Source organism: Bos indicus x Bos taurus, chromosome 8, assembly GCF_003369695.1.
Source record: "Bos indicus x Bos taurus breed Angus x Brahman F1 hybrid chromosome 8, Bos_hybrid_MaternalHap_v2.0, whole genome shotgun sequence".
NCBI classification, from domain to species: domain Eukaryota; kingdom Metazoa; phylum Chordata; class Mammalia; order Artiodactyla; family Bovidae; genus Bos; species Bos indicus x Bos taurus.
The window spans coordinates 13,343,742-13,356,426 of NC_040083.1; positions in this window are offsets into that span (position 1 = coordinate 13,343,742).

Here is a 12,685-nt window from a genome sequence, read left to right on the forward strand (position 1 = left end):
TATATCTAAGTTAAGTGAATTCCCCAACTCTTGTTTCAACTCAATATTAACAACATTAAAAATAATAATATATGAATTAAAAACAAATCTAAATGTATGAATATCAACAAAGCATTCTCCATTTTTTTTGTTGTTAGACATATAGCCAATTTTCATTATTTTCTTTATTACAATGAATATTTCTGCAGTTTAATAATGTATAAGGGCTTTATTCTTGATTTTTATTATAAAAAGTTTTACTGTTATACTTTTCTAGCTTGTTCACAAATTAGATTTTCTTTTCCTTGTAGATTCAAATTTAACTTCTCATAAACAGTGTGATAGTAGTCAGAAATATGAACTTAATTACCATCAACTTATTTTCTTTGATTATTAAATATTTCCAAACATTCTTTTGATTTCAATAAAATCTTTTCAATAAAAGTTGCAGTTAACAGTTCAATAAAACTTATAAAACTCTTCCACAGCTCATTTTAAAATTAAATATTTTAAATTGTTTCAAAATTAAATATTTAAAAGTATTTTAAATTTTTATTTCTTTCTTTCTACAGTTTGATTTACTGGGGATTATTTCTTGTAATTATTCCAATAATTATATTCTTATAATTATTTCTTGTATTATTCCCATACACGTATCCAACAATTAAAACAAGGACTTTCCTGGTAGCTCAGGGATGCAGAATCTGCCTGCCAATGCAGGAGCCACAGTTTGCGTCCCTGGGTCAGTAAGGAAATGGTAACCCAGCTCAGCATTCTTCCCTGGGTAATCCCGGGGATGTAAGAATCTGGCAGGCTATAGTCCATGGGTTCACAGAGAGTCAGACATGACTTAGCCACTAAACAACAACAGCCATGCCTATGCTACTGCTGCTAAGTTGCTTCAGTCGTGTCCAACTCTGTGCGACCCCATAGACAGCAGCCCACCAGGCTCCCCCACTCCTGGGATTCTCCAGGCAAGAACACTGGAGTGGGTTGCCAATGCATGAAAGTGAAAAGTGAAAGTGAAGTAGTTCAGTTGTGTCCGACCCTCAGCGACCCCATGGACTGCAGCCCACTAGGCTCCTCTGTCCATGGGATAGAATGATTCAAAAAAGAAAAAGTGAATACAAACATATTTTAGTTTTTAGTATCTAGTAGATAGCTCAGTTGGTAAAGAATCTGTCTGCGATGCAGGAAACCCCAGTTTGATTCCTGTGTTGGGAAAATCCCCTGGCAAAGGGAATGGCAAGCCACTCCAGTATACTTGGGCTTCCCTTATGGCTCAGCTGCTAAAGAATTTGCCTGCAATGGAGACCTGGGTTTGATTCCTGAAAAGGGAAGATACCCTGGAGAAGGGAAAGGCTACCCACTCCAGTGTTCTGGCCTGGAGAATTCCATGGATGATATAGTCCATGAGGTCACAAAGAGTCGGATATGACTGAGCAAGTTTCACTTTCACTTTTTCACGCAATAGAACATCAGTTCAGTTCAGTTCAGTCACTCAGTTGTGTCCGACTCTTTGCAACCCCATGAATTACAGCACGCCAGGCCTCCCTGTCCATCACCAATTCCTGGAGTTCACTCAAACTCAAGTCCATCGAGTTGGTGATGCCATCCAGCCATCTCATCCTCTGTCATCCCTTTCTCCTCCTGCCCCCAATCCCTCCCAGCATCAGAGTCTTTTCCAATGAGTCAACTCTTCGCATGAGAACATAGCAGTATAGAAAACATTAGTCTCTTGTTTATAAATCCCAGTATATATAAATTTTCTATCTAATATAGCTGAAACACTGTCTATTGTAATAGATTTTTTTCACATGAGTTTAAAATTATTTATAACAGATTAAAGAAAAAAAAACCTCTGAGACCATTTCAATTTCAAAATTAATGACATATCAAACTAAATTTGAAATTTCTTTAAGACAAAATATATCCAAAAGATTGAGAAGGCAATGAAGGAGGCATATCACAAAACTTATTTAAATATAAAGCAAAACCTGGGTTTTTCATAGTATAAATTTGTTAGATTTTGAAACTATTAGAAAACTCTTCTATGATAAATAGTTTAGTGGCTTATTGAAAACATTTACTTTTACTTTTTAAAAAGATTCTCATAGTTTTTCTAACAGAATTTTTCATAACTGAAATTATATATATATATATATATATATATATATATATATATATATACATAATTTTTTATCACCTCTGTGATGATGTTTCTTATGCCAGGTTGGCTAGGCTGTTTCTAATTATTCAATCAAACATTAATATACTTGTTGTCGTGAAGGTATTTTGCAGGTATAATTGACGTCAGTTTAACTAAGGGAGATTATTCTGGTTAATCTTGCTGGACCTGAATAAGTCAAAAGGACTTACAATATCGCTGAGATTTCCCCATGAGAGATAGGAAGAGGAAAAGAAACAGAATTTTTACCTATGGACAGCAGCTTTCACTTGTGCTTATAATTGTCTGTAAATTCCATGCTGCTTATGATTACCCTCCTTTTTGGATTGCCCTTGACCTTTGAATTGGACTTGTTTAGCCAACTTGCTTTATAACATAATGAAATGCCTCCTCTCCCCACTCTCTCTCTGCTTCTCTTTCTCTCTCTCTATCCATCTATATAGATCTGCACACACACACACACACACACACATGCTTGCAAACACACACTATATATCTATATATAGTTTATGTTTACAAAATACCTATCCTATTGCTTTTCTTTCTAGTTGATCAGTGATTGATATACCGTCTAGGAATACTTTATGCAAGAATTCATATAATTTTTTCTGTCTCTACCTCTGATTTTTTCCATTGTGTTTTTGTTTCTACAGTCTCACGCTGCTGCTGCTGCTAAGTCGCTTCAGTCATGTCCGACTCTGTGCAACCTCAGAGATGGCAGCCCACCAGGCTCCCCCGTCCCTGGGACTCTCCAGGCAAGAACACTGGAGTGGGTTGCCATTTCCTTCTCCAATGCATGAAAGTGAAAAGTGAAAGTGAAGTCACTCAGTCGTGTCCAACTCCTAGTGAGCCCATGGGCTGCAGCCTACCAGGCTCCTCCATCCATGTGATTTTCCAGGCAAGAGTACTGTAGTGGGGTGCCATTGCCTTCTCTGTTACAGTTTCATAGCTTTGGCTAAAAGTTTCATTCAGGTTTCTTGAACTTTCTGGCCAACTCTATGGCTTAAACACCCTGCCATTGGCCTAAGTTGTTAAACTAGAAAATAGCAAACACAGTTTAGCTAAATTAATTATTTCAATTTAATTACCAACTGTAATTTGCATAGGTAATACTGTACTGAGGTACCTGTAGAGAAGTAAGTATTCAGGGTATTAGAGATAGAGAACTCAGAAGAAGTTTGAAATGGGGATATATATTATGACTTGTGTCATTCTATAAAAGGCTTGTTTACAAAAAATAGATGTGGTTTCAATTGGCTAAGGAAAGTATTATACTTAGAATAAGAGAAAAAGAAGAACTAGACATGAATCATTAAAATAACCAAAAGTAAACGAAACATGATAAGATTAAAATAAATAAAGAAATAACTGAAAAGAAGACATATTGAAATAGAATCTTTTAATCTCTTGAAGTCAAATAAAGAGAACATTTCAAGGGAAAGACAAAACAAGCTTTGTTAGCATCAGGTGAAATAATGAATATATATGCTATAATTATATAGAAAGCAATCAGATTTAGGTACATGTATTTCAGTGTGATGGTGTTGAGTTTGATGTGTGTTAAGAAGTGAGAGTATGGGAAATAATGAAACTAGCAGTAAAGTCTCAATAGTTAGATTTTAACTCTTGAGAGAGACTTCTTAAAAGATAAGTTCTTAAAAGGGAGACTTTTTAAAAAGATAAGTTCATGTTAGTATAATTTCTCTGAGCCTCATCTTTAAAGTTTTTTTTTTTTTTTTTTTTAATAGCAGAGGAGGAATTAAGGAGGGGGGAATAATGGGAGGGATGAATAAAGGAAAGGAATAATTTTAATATTTTAACAGAAAAGTAGCTGTCATCCAAAATCAGTGTTATTCATCTGTGCCATATACTGGAGTAGAAGGAGCAAAATAAAACAGAAACTGAGATAGGACAAATACTGCTTCAGATCTTAAACAGTAAAGCCAATTATTATACAATTAAATGTTAACCATCAAAATATAATATTTCAAAATCAAAGGAGATTTTTAGCCAACCAAATATATATCTGAAGATCAGCGATTAAAATAGATCAAAGAGCTTGGACAAGACTCAATGCAGGGCGTTCTACATGAATACATTACTGGGAAGCTAGGTAGTACCATGTTTCATAGTCTCTTCCTCAGGTTTTCAGGCTTTCTCAAAATGAATAAAGGAGAGAGAAGGCAGCAATGGCCATATGATGATATCAAGTTGACATGTATCATTCTATGCACATTAAATAACTGAATAGTAAAAATGGAGTGAAGATGTGCTCTTAAGGCAAAGGAAATAAGATTTGGCAAGAAGCTGTTGGATATAACAATGTGAACTCAAGTTGTGATTTATCCTCCCACACTTCATCATGATAGTTTTGAGGAAAATTGCCCTCATTCAAAAGATGAGTAGTATTGACAAAAGAACTTTCAAGACTTATGTAATGATATCAAAGAAAAAAAGGCAGGATAAACACTCGCAAATGGAAGATGAAAAGATATTTTTCTCATTATGATTTTCAGTGAAATAGGAGCAGAGTTCAGGGAAAACATCTCTAGAATTTGAGAGAAATGCTAGGCTTAATTTTTCTTTTCAAATAAGAGTTACATGGCCTCAGAAATGAGATTCTTAGGAAAATAGAGATTCAAAGAAGTAAAGGTGAAAATAGAAATATTTATATAAAAATTAAAATGTTAAGTAGGGCTGAATGATAAACTGGGAACAGTAAAACACATATGATGTTAAATACAGTCAAGAATATTGTGGAAAGGACAGAGGAAATTACAAGACTTTAAATGGTAGAGGAGAAACCTATACAATAATCAAGGGTAGATAATGAGTGTAGAAAAATACAAATGTAAAAAAAGTGTGAAACTGATGTTCCAAAGAAAATGAAACTAAAAATACAGATATTCAAAGATGTAAAGGAGAGATGGGAATGTTACACTGGGAATGGTGGAAGGACTTCCAGAAAACATCCTTTTTTTTACAAAAAAAAAAAAACAACAGTGAAAGTATTGGCAAAAATTGTCATCATCAACTTTTTCAGTACTTGGGAAATTAACCACAATGTGGAACAATCTTGGGGGCATTTCTTCAAAAAATGGTTAAGTCTAGCTAAGAATAGTGAGCTTTTTAATTTTGTAATAGTGGTATTGCAAATATTTTTGTTCCAATTTCTGTCCCCTCAGCTCTGGGATAGCCTTGAACACCCACAGCCTGAAATGGCTATGAAAACCCAGAGCTTAGAAGCCAGTGGATGGAACACAACAGAATTGGAGCTCCCCCAAAGTCCTATATCCACAAAGAGGTCATTACTGGACCTGTGTAATGATTTTCTATAAAACACCACTCACCAGACTCTTTTTTATTTGACCTTACTGAGAGACGTTGCAAAGATAACAATAGCCTTCCTCCATTTTTTTTTGTTTGTTTGTTTTGTTTTGTTTTAAAAAAACAATTTGTAGCAACTGGTTACCAGTGCAGCTGGCTGAGATGGTGCTGACTTTTGAGGATGATGTAAAGCTGATGATTATTTAAAATGAAAATAAATAAATAAATAAATAAAACCTATGGAAGGAGATACCCAAAAGGGATTTGGAAAAGTTTCAACATATTCCTAGGAATTAAGAAGGTCACATGCATGTGTAAGACTGTGTATCTCCAGAGGTATGTGTTTGCTGAGGAAAAAGCTAAGGGCATCCTTAGCTCTCCTTTCTGGCTGATCTTAAGTATCTATGTAGGCAAAAAGTTAAATCTAGCCAGAGCCATAAACTTCCTGTCTGAGCATTGAGGATATGCCCTAAACTGCACACAGAGTCCCTCAGCAAATGCTAGAATTATTTGTTTGAGGCATTTAAGATAATCTTGCTCCAGTTATTATCTGATCATTAAACTAAGCTGAGACTTCAGTTGCTATGGCTGGCAAATAATAGACTTTAAGCTATTAATTCAGGAAAGCACCTAAATAAGTAAACAGCCATAACAACAAATCCCAGGAGGGGGGGTGGAGAATCTTTGTTCCAGAGTTGTTATATGTTATTTAAAATTTCACTTTTTTTCAGTAAATGAAAATTATATTAAATAAAAGAAACAAGGGGTCATGACCCACACATAGGTAATAGAAAATCATTAGAAACTGTCCTGGAGGAAACACAAATATTAGATTTTACTAAACAAAAAACAGAAATTGGCTGTTTTAAGTATGTTAAGAGAATTAAAGTAAAAAAGTCTGAAGAATTAACAAGTATAAGGTTATCTCATTAATTAGAGAATATTGGTAAAGATATAGAAATCATAAAATAGATCCAACTGGAAATTATCATGTTGGAAAGTACAAAAACTAATATTAAAAATGTACTAGGGTGTCAATAGCAGATTTGCGATCACAACGGGTGACCTTGAAGATAGGTCAATTTCTAATATCCAGTCTTAGAAACTGAGAGAGCACTAATGTAGAAGAACAGAGCTTCAGAGACTCATGGGCAACAGTGAGCATGTAAACTTAGGCACAGTGAAGTCTCAGAGGAAGACAAAGGGAAAAACAGCAGAAAGAAAGAAAGTGAAAATTGCTACATTTATTTGAAAGTAAAAGAGTGGAAGATCCTATAGGATGCATTGTTGTTGTTCAGTCACCAAATCATGTCTGTCTCTTTATGACCCTATGGACTGTAGTACTCTATAGGCTTTGCTGTCCTTCACTATCTCCCAGAGTTTGCTCAGACTCATGTCCATTGAGTTAGTGATGGACCATCTAACCATCTCATCCTTTGTCATCACCTACTCTTCTTCCTCCCCTCAATCTTTCCCAGCACTAGGATCTTTGCCAATGAGTCGACTCTTCATATCAGGTGGCCAAAGTATTGGAGCTTCAGCTTCATTATCAGTCCTTCCAGTGAATATTCTGGTTTGATTTCCTTTAGGATGCAAACAGTAATTGGAAAAAAAACAAAAACAAAAAACCTGTAGTGACAATAGTTAAATAGAAGCAATTTTAAGACAAAGTTGTTACTGCATACTTAGAAGACATTTTGAAATGATGAAAGTGTCATTCAAGAAAATATAACATTAATAAACTTTGTAAATGCATACAATAACAAAGTACCAAAACGTATAAATCAAAATTTGAGAATTGAGACAAATATAAAATTGAGGAGAATGATAAACCACCTTTGATAGCAAATAGCAGAAAAAGCAGATCAACAGCAAACAAGAAGAACTGAACACACAACACTATAACACAGTTAGACCTAATAGACACATATAGAATGTTCCACACGAGGTACAGGGTATGCATTTTTTTCAAATATATATGGAACTTTCTTCAAGAAAGACTGTATGTTAGGTCATAAAACATTTTATAAATATAAGATCAAAATCATACAATAGATATTCTCAGACCATAGTGTAAGTTCAGTTCAGTTCAGTCGCTCAGTCATATCCAACTCTTTGTGACCCCATGAATCGCAGAACGCCAGGCCTCCCTGTCCATCAACAACTCCCAGAGTTCACTCAAACTCACGTCCCATCAAGTCGGTGATCCCATCCAGCCATCTCATCCTCTTTCATCCCCTTTCTTCCTGCCCCCAATCCCTCCCAGCATCAGAGTCTTTTCCAATGAGTCAACCCTTCGCATGAGGTGGCCAAAGTACTTGAGTTTCAGCTTCAGCATCATTTCTTCCAAAAAACAACCAGGACTGATCTCCTTTAGAATGGACTGGTTGGACATCCTTGCAGTCCAAGGGACTCTCAAGAGTCTTCTCCAACACCACAGCTCAAAAGCATCAATTCTTCGGCTCTCAGCTTTCTTCACAGTCCAACTGTCACATCCATACATGACTACTGGAAAAACCATAGCCTTGACTAGATGGACCTTTGTTGACAAAGTCATGTCTCTGCTTTTGAATATGCTATCTAGGTTGGTCATAACTTTCCTTCCAAGGAGTAAGTGTCTTTTAATTTCATGGCTGCAGTCACCATCTGCAGTGATTTTGAAGCCCTAAAGAATAAAGTCTAACACTGTTTCCACTGTTTCCCCATCTATTTCCCATGAAGTGATGGGACCAGATGCCATGATCTTAGTTTTCTGAATGTTGAGCTTTAAGCCAACTTTTTCACTCTCCTCTTTCACTTTCATCAAGAGGCTCTTTAGTTCTTCTTCACTTTCTGCCATAAGGGTGGTGTCATCTGCATATCTGAGGTTATTGATATTTCTCCCAGCAATCTTGATTCCAGCTTGTGCTTCACCCAGCCCAGCGTTTCTCATGATGTACTCTGCATAGAAGTTAAATAAGCAGAGTGACAATATACAGCCTTGACGTACTCCTTTTCCTATTTGGAACCAGTCTGTTGTTCCATGTCCAGTTCTAACTGTTGCTTCCTGACATGCATATCTAGTGTAAGGAAATTAGAAAATAGCAGATGGAAATTAGGGAAATTTATAGCCATGTGGACATTACATATAACAGGACATTAAATATGTTATATAAAAAACAGTGAATCAAAGAGGAAGTCACAAAAGAAATGAGAAAATACCTTATGATTGGAAACACATACACACACAACATACCAAAATGTTATTGAATGCACGTTAAATTAGTACTAATAAGGACATTTTTCTATAACTGACTGTGTTAAAGAAAATATATAAATCTTGATCAATAAGGCCATGTTAAATAAGTGGATTAGAAAAATAAAACTACATGCAAAATAAGTAGAAGAAGGGAAATACTAAATATCAAAACAAAAAAATAAATAAATCAGGAATAGAAACACAATAAAGAGAGGAAGAAAGAAAAAGTTACATAGAAAAGTTAATGAAGGTTACAAACCTTTATTTAATAACACTTCTGTGTTTAAATAAGTGGGATATTTTGCAAAGTAGGCCCACCTGCATGTTTGGGGATTGAGGGGTTTCTGTCTCACAACTCCAGGAATCTGTATGAAACACAATGTTAAGTAATGCAGTGCCAGTAAGCGAGACATACGATGTGGGGATCAGGATGATACAAGGAAATTTGAAGAGAGTGGCTAATTGTAGTGGCCACTGCATTTTATAATTCAGGGACCACAAAGGTGCAATAGAATTTATAGGCAGGTAGGTTGATGATCATGAATATGTAGCTTCTACTCATCTATTGTGTTGTGGGGTTTTACCAATCAGTAAATAAAACACCCTAGTTTTAGCACAGAAAAATAAGGTATTTGGTGTTTGTTGTTGTTTTTTTTTTTTAATCGAAATTTCTCTTTCATTAAAAATGTACTTAATTATTTTTGGTCAGACATGATGATCTGAAAGGAGTGGTAGAGTACTGCTATTGAGAAACTGAGACTCAAGGGTATTAATTTGTAGAAGAATATAGCTAATAAGTGATAGAGCTAAAATGTGAATATGGAAAAAAAGAAAAGCATAGGGACATCTTTCCACTCTTCCTCCCATAGGAAACCTGACATGGATTAACGTGGCAGCTGCTGCTCAGATTCCATCATCATGTTCCTTTCTCTGTTTAAGAACACAGTGCGATGATTGTTTTGCTAGGATCTCTCACCCTGAATATAGAAGACACTTATCTTTATGATGATGCCAATACAGCGATTCACCCATGCTTATCCAAGGCCACTTGTGGTGTGTCATGATGCAGAACCATAATGCATAAAAGTAATTTTTTGAGCAGCAAAGCAGAAACATATGAATAAATATACAGTATAAGATGCCAGAAGATCAGGGACTGCACATATGCTCAATAGACTGTTGAAACTACCTTTGGAGTCCTATAGTGGAATGTAGCAGATGCAGTGTGTGTGTGTGTGTGTGTGTGTGTGTGTTTTAATTGAATAACGTGAAGAAAATAAACCCTACCCCAGTCTTCCAATAGAGCAGTTATAAATACATTTGTATCTCCCATTATTTTATGCAGTAGTATCACAACATAAAAATCATAAGCAATGTCATAGGCTTTAGTTCTTGAATAGTCATTTTAAAATGCCTAAATTAAATCCTTAGTTTATTCAGTTTTGTCTTAACAATAATCAGTTAATAATAGGCCCAGTAAGCTGTTTTGACATAGTATTAATAGTAGGTACAATGTAAGGATAAATCAATTCTGCAAATTTTACTAAAATAAGACTGAGGGGTAAAGGTTTACACCTTGCCAGTGTAGTTATTGATGGGTGGTTTGTTTATGTCCTAGAAGAAAAGAAAAATCTCTTAGCAGACATCTGGACCAATTACTATTTTTATCTTCCTGTTTGAAACATGGCCTTGGGCATCTTTTGGTCCTGATATTTTAATTAAAAAAACACTGACATGAATATTCTCTTAAAGAGACAAAAGTGAAAGTGAAGTTGCTCAGTCGTGTCCGACTCTGCGACCCCATGGACTTAGCCCACCAGGCTCCTCCCTCCATGGGATTCTCCAGGCAAGAGCACTGGAGTGAGTTGCCATTTCCCTTCTCCAAGGGATCTTCCCCACCCAGGGATCGAACCTGGGTCTCCCGAATTCCAGGCGGATGCTTTAACCTCTAAAGCCACCAGGGAAGCCCAAAGAGATAATTAGATGTACAAATAGTCAATTTGGTACAAAATTCCCAATGCTTTTATATATATGCTCACTTTATGTGTTATATTTCATTATTCTTAGGATGCACAGTCATTATAGGATACAGAACTATGGTCTATTGGAGTGAGTTAATAGGATATCAACAACAAAAAAAGTGAAGGCAGTAAAGCAATGGGTACTGGGTGTGTACTCCAAATATTCTAATCCCATCAGTAAGGTAATGTGCGAATTGTATTACAAATATCAAATCTCAGTATATCATATTTGAGGGAGATTGCTATGGTGTAATTGTTGTTTCTACTGTTTTTATATTATTAGCATAGCAAAGTAACACTCATATTTGTCCAAGTTTATTGAGATAAAATTCACATGTTTTATTAAAGTTTTATGATGTACAGCATACTGGTCTGATATTGTGAAATGATTACCAGAGTACCATTAGCTAATATTGCCATCATATACTTACTGTTGTGTGTGTGTGTGTGGTAATAACATTTAAAATCTCCTCTTAGAAACTTCCAAGTATGTAGGGTAGTATTATAATCTCCATGATGTATATTAGATCGCCAAAACTTGTGTGTTTTATAACTTGAAAATTATACCCTTTGACAAAGATCTCATTTCCCTTGCCTTTAAACTCATGGGAACAACCCTCCATACTACTTTCTGATTCTATTGTTTGTCCCTTTTTTTTTTTCCCCAAATATACATACTTACAGTATGTGTCCTCTGTCTGGCTTATTTCACTTAGCATCGTGTCCCCTAGGTCTATGCGTGTTGTCCCAACTGGCAAGATTTTCCCCTTGTCATAGTGAATAATGTTCCTTTGTGTATATATTTTGTATATTCTTTTTTATTCATCTGTAGATGGACACTTAGGTTGTTTCCATATCTTGTCTATTGTAAATTGTTGCATTGAACATGGGAGTGCATTATTTCTGATATAATGATTTTATTTCCTTTAAATAAATACACAGAAGTAGGACTACTGTATTATATGGTAGGATTTTTGTGTTTATTTTTAGTAACTGCTATGCTATTTTTCTATAGTGTTTGAACCAATTTCACATTCCCACCACCAGTGCACAAGGGTTTCCTTTTCACCACATCCTTGCTAACACTTGTCCCTTGGCTTTTTTTTATGGTAGTCATTCTAACTGATGTAAAGTGGTTTCTCATTGTGTTTTTTTTTTTAATGTCATCTCCCCATTGATTAGTGATCTTGAATATCTGTTCATGTAATTATCAGCCATTTATATGCCATCTTTGGAAAAATATGTTTGATTTCCCTGTCCATTAAAAAAAAAATTGCTTCTTCTCTATTGAATTGAATGAGTTCCTTTAATATCTTGGATAGTAACACATTTTTATATATGTGATTTGGAAATGTCATCTTCCATTCTGTAGGTCACCTTTACATTTTGTTAATAGCTTTCAATGCTTTCACTTTTGGTATTACATCCAAATAATTTCTTGCTAAGACCAGTGTCAAGGAGCTTTTGCCTTGGTTTCCAATAGGAGTTTTACAGTTTCAGTTCTTATGTTTAAGTCTTTAATTTATTTCAAGTTAATTTGTTTTGTGAGAGGTGTGAGATAGGGTTCTAACCTAATTTTACTGCTATTATTATCTAGTTTTTTCCAGCACAATTTACTGCTGCTGCTAAGTTGCTTCAGTCGTGTCCGACTCTGTGCAACCCCATAGACGGCAGCCCACTAGGCTCCCCCGTCCCTGGGATTCTCCAGGCAAGAACACGAGAGTGGATTGCTTTACTGAAGAGACTGTAATTTCTGCATTGAGTATTATTGGCTTTGGTCAAATTTTTATTGACTGTATAAGTGCAAGTTTAGCTTTGAAATTTTTTTTCATCTATTGATCTGTGTGTCTATTTTTTTGCCAATTCTATACAGTTTTAATTTATGTAGATTTGTGATACAGTTTTAAATCAGGGAGTGTGATACCTCCAGCT